Raw genomic sequence first — 5,500 nt, 5'->3', positions numbered from 1 at the left:
TTGAGTGTAACTGTAACCTGTAGCCTTACATTTAACGCTTGCCTGAAGCTCTCCAATATTCAGCATCCATAGCAGCACCACACTGAAAAACAAAGACATTTTTAAACAGTCATTTTAGAAACTTTAAATGCATAACATTGAACAGAGACAGAAACACTTGAGTTACCTCAGAAGAAGTCGCATGGCTTCAGCCAGAGAAAAGATCAAATGCAAACTGAAATGCTTCTATCTGACTGCAGCTGACCCAACACAACCAAAAGTCTGTCTTCCTTCCACAGAGGAGCAGTAACAGGTAACCTGCAGTGCACCTACTATAACCTGTTCTGACAGCCAATCACAGCTCTCCGTTCCTAAACGACTGATTGGAAACAAGTGGAGGCAATGAAGCTGGGTTCACTGTCAAACACAGGTGTCCTTCATTTAAAGTAGTGTCAATCACTCTTCTTTGTTCAGCCTCCACCACTTAAACACTGAATCATGACAGTGCACCTTCCATGTAAAAAAGTTGGTATCATTTTAGTGTTTGCAAAATGTAAAACAATGAGATTTGTAGAATCAAAAGTAGCCAGATAAGGAAAGCATCACACTGCCGTGCTCCAATGAATTTTACAATGAGTGTGAGCTCTTGTTTAATGGACTCAGAAGGCCTCACACTATATATTTCCCCCCTTGTTTGTATAATGCAGAGTGCATGTATTGTATTCTGCAGGCCAGTCATACTGCATATTGGGTCGGTCACAACTCATCATCCTTCTTATGTTTGCATGTTTCTCTGGGGGATGTTTGCTTTAGGTTTTCACACCTTTTATTGCCCCAAATCAGGTAACTAGAGTAATTTTCGAAGCTAAATTTATTTACAATTTTCAAAAGGTTGACGTCACCTATAAGCAACAAATGTGAAATTATCCAACTGTGGAATCACCTGATTAAAATGGCAGAGGGTAGCAAAAGTGGAAGTTGTTTATGTGGAGTAAATTATCCAGGTGTCCATGACTGAACAGCTCTATTAAATCTTTGAGGAGGCAGATACGCTGTGTAGTTACAGAAATACTTTGTGTCATGATGCTGACTGCAATAAAAGTCAGCTTTTAGTGATATTTAAATAAAAATGGTTTGAAACTGTCTTGCCAAAGCAAAAAAATAAGGACACATATCCCAAACTGAACAGATAGAAAATGTAGAATAGTGATAAATGCAATCAAGAAATACTCTAATCATGAAGTAGACAAATACACACAGGTTAAAATGTCTTATCTTGATTAAGAGTCCACCTACTTTCCCTTTAAATTCAGATTTTAACCAGACCTAAAGCTTTTGTCCAGAGCAGCATGTTATATACAGTGATCTAACCATCTCTAATGTTCAACTCATCACATTTTTATCTTGATTTGGCTCCATTTTTCTCACTTAACCCCCGTTTCAGACATCCTCCCCAGCTCCTGCTCAGCCCTGCTGACAGTCAGCAGTTTAACGGAGCACAGTGTCTCATTCTATGAAACCTTTATGTTCCCTGTGGGGAAACGTGTTATTGCTGCAGCAGTGAAGGGTATAGAGTTCACAGTATAACAGATTATTAAAGATCATTGAACACCAGTTGTTACAAGAACAGTGAGGACCATAAAACTACAATAAAGAGATTTAAAAAACAGCTTTTTTTGGATAGATTTACAGGTAAAACTTACATTACCAGATGCACACATGCAAAAGTGCACACTATATATACAGAAATATGTCTGGATCTGCAAATGTGCACGCTGTTCTAATAATCTGTAGTCCATCCGATATGCATTGTGGTATGTGTATATAGGTATGTCTATTGTAGTTGTTGTATTGTGGGATATGTATTTTATTGTGCCTTCCATGTTTATAGTGTATAGTGGTTGTGTGATGTTTTAAACTGTATATTTAAAACAACTTTTAAACAGTGGCTAATTTAACAGAATACTGATACTGTCTTTGAGGAAAAACTCAGAGGAAGACAACCATGAGCCACACTGTTGTTTCATCAGACATCCGACAGGGTTTCTACTCAACAATATTTGATTAATAGGGATGTATAACCCTATAGGTGATGATCAAAAATTGCTGTACATGCAACAACAGCTAAAGTGCACTTAAGTGGGTCCTCATTAGTGCACGGGCTGCTGTTTTGTAGCCTTGCAGTTTCTTTAGGGAAAGTGAGGCATCTCTGCTATCGAGAGACATATCATCAGAATTACACTGAACTGGTCTCCAGTGTAGTGCATTAAATCTATTACAGAGTTAAGGGCAAATGAGTTTAAGGGATGCTTGTATACCTTCCAAATATAGATTGATTCATTTACATTTTATCTCAGGTTGCTATTTATTGAATCTTGTATTAACAGACCTCTGTGAGGTCAGACATACATCAGTAGAGCAATGTCCCTTTTGTCCCTTGTAAAGGCTGAGCTCCATCTGCTGGTCATCTGATAGTACTGCAGTCACCAAAAAGCTTACATTCAACTCACACTCAATAGGTTACTCCGTGTAGTTGTCAAGGGTTACTGTTGCGAAGCATGTTAGATATACACCATAATACATTGAGTGAAAAGTTATTTGTAAGCTAAAGGTTCCATTTTCTAGAAGCTCATTCTCACGTCATACACACCAAGTTTAGACACAAGGGTAAACATTTTCAATTTTAGTTTTATAAACTAGGACCAAAGACCATGCCTTCAACACATCTATCATCATACTCACCTACAATCCAGAGACCCAACATTCATCCCTCAACCCTCATCCCTTCATTCCTCACTCTTCATCTCTTGATCCTCATCCTGTCATCCCTAACCCTTCATCCATTCATCCCTTTGACACTCATCCCCACAACCCTTCAACCTTCATCCCTTATCCATTAGACCCTCATGCATTCATCCCTGACCTATCATCCCTCAATCCTTGGACCCTCATCCCTTCGTCCTTCATCTCCTACTCTCATCCCCTTATTCCTTGATCCTCGTCCCTTCATACCTCACCCTTCATCCCTTGATCCTCATCCTGTTATCCCTAACCCTCTATCCATTCATCCCCTTGACCCTCATCCCTTCGATCCTCACCCCTCAACTCTTCATCCGCTTTCCCTTCATCCCTCGTCCATTCCAACCTCATCTCTTCATCCCTCATCCATTCAACCCTCGACCCTTATCCGCTCATTCCTCACCCTTCACCCCCTCATCCCTCCATCTTTTTCCTTTCATCCCGCACCCTTCATCCCTCGACCCTTATCCCTTCGTCCTTCATCTCCGAACCTCATCCCCTTATTCCTCGACCCTCATCCCTTCATTCCTCACTCTTCATCCCTTGATCCTCATCCTGTCATCCATAGCTCTCTATCCATTCATCCCCTTGACCCTCATCCCCTTATCCCTTCAACCCTCATCTCTTCATACCCCATCCCTTCGACCCTTATCCCTTCAATTTCATCCCGTCATCCCTCATCCATTTGACCCTCGACCTTCACCCATTCATTCCTCACCCTTCACCCCCTCATCCCTCCATCTTTTTCCCCCCTCATCCCTCCATCTTTATCCTTTCATCCCGCCCCCTTCATTCCCTCGACCCTTTTCTCTTTGACCTTCATCTCCGACCCTCATCCCCTTATTCTTCAACCCTCATCCCTTTATTCCTCACGCTTCATCCCTTGATCCTCATCCTGTTATTCCTAACACTTCACCCATTCGTCCCTCGACCCTCATCCCTTCAACCTTCACCCCATCACCCCCCTAATGCTTTCCTCCAAACCCTTAATCCATTATATGCAATAAACCATTCCAAATCTTTATCTTATTGGTGTGGTCTTTGTTAGTGAACTGGCAACTGAGCCTTTACATGAGGTCATCACTCATGAGGAAACTGTTTCCGTCCACAAAGTTCGCCCATGAGACACAGAGATGCCCCACTTTCCCTAAGGAAACTGCAAAACACCATATGACAGCTGCCCGTGTTCTGATAAGTAGATGTCTTGCACTTCAGCAGGGTAGATACTTACTGACATCGTTCAATGGAAACAAGGCCAAAAATGATCTTGTTGCTTGTATAGCAGTTTTCCGTCATCACTATATAGGATTAGACATTCCTAGTGCTCTGTGACAGACAGTTGGAAAGATAGTGCTCCTTAATGAAAGAAGGGGAAGTTGTACGCTTATGACCCCAATAAGTCACATCAACTGTCAGAGGTTTAAATGAGTAAGATGGTCAAAGCTCAGGGTGTAACGTTGTGAGGAAGTAGTATGCCTCATTGTGTGCATACTGCACTTTAACGGTGTGTACTTTTTAAGGGCAGCTGCACTAAAAGTAAAGAGAAAAGGTATGTGATTCGGAACGCACCCTAAATGTTTATAGATAGATAGATAGATAGATAGATAGATAGATAGATAGATAGACAGACAGATAGCCTTGCACCAACACCACCAAACATTGAGCAACATATGACCTCTGAAAATATTCTACACATGCTCTGTGCCACTAGATGGCACTAAAACCCTGTGGCACTGCAGTGAGCTTAACTTGTACATTATGAAACAATACACTCTTCAAACATAGATGTATCTGATGTAATCTGAACCACCCACTCAGCAGATGTGGTTTCACTGTTACAAACTGTAAGGGTAAGCAGCTGCTGGTGAACTCTGTGAACCACAAAGCTGCATTAAAAATGAATTCGATTACTTTAAACATGCCTCAATCAACCCCTGACGTATTACCAAATGATACACACAAAATACAGTTTTAAATAATATACTTTTCTGAATACAAGTTTCAAGTTTTACATTATTTATTGTTATATACAACAAGTACAGAGAGGCAGTCTTTGGCAATGACATGCCAACACAGCATCTCAGCCCCAGCTTCTACTTTCAGACGGAGTTGAACCAATCTTAAGTTTGCTGGCCTCACTGGGGCCTATTGTATTGTTGAACCTGCTTTCCAGCACTGGAAATAAACCGTGAGCACCACACTAACAAGGTTGAGACACAACTTTTAAGGTTGATATGGCAGACTGAGTAGCTAACACTTGCTCATTTTCTATCAGAAACAGATCAACATAAGCATTTATTTGGAACAGGGGCATCAAACTTGTGTAAGTTCATGAGCCACAAACAGCCCAATCTGATCTTAAGTTGGCTGGACCAGTAAAACCATCACGTAATGGCCTACAAATAACCACACCTTCAAGTTTTTTCTTTTAGTGTAAGGAAGCACACCCTGAAAATGTTCATTCTTTTACAAACCAGATGATGAACAGCCTGAGATGTCTCAAGAAAGATAAGTACAGTTTCACCAATATGTCTCAGTATTTCCACATTCGGTCATGCAGGGGCGGAAATCCCGGGGGGGACAGGGGGGACATGACTCCCCCTTCAGTAAAGCTGTACCCCCCTAGAATCATTTGAGACACAATTAATAATTTTTGAACAATGCAGTAGTATTTATTGAAAGCACAATGTAAGCGGTGCTCATTATAATCGCGCAATAATGT

This window comes from Epinephelus moara, chromosome 8 (assembly GCF_006386435.1).
Source record: "Epinephelus moara isolate mb chromosome 8, YSFRI_EMoa_1.0, whole genome shotgun sequence".
In the NCBI taxonomy this organism is placed as follows: Eukaryota; Metazoa; Chordata; class Actinopteri; order Perciformes; family Serranidae; genus Epinephelus; species Epinephelus moara.
This window is presented reverse-complemented; position numbering follows the sequence as displayed.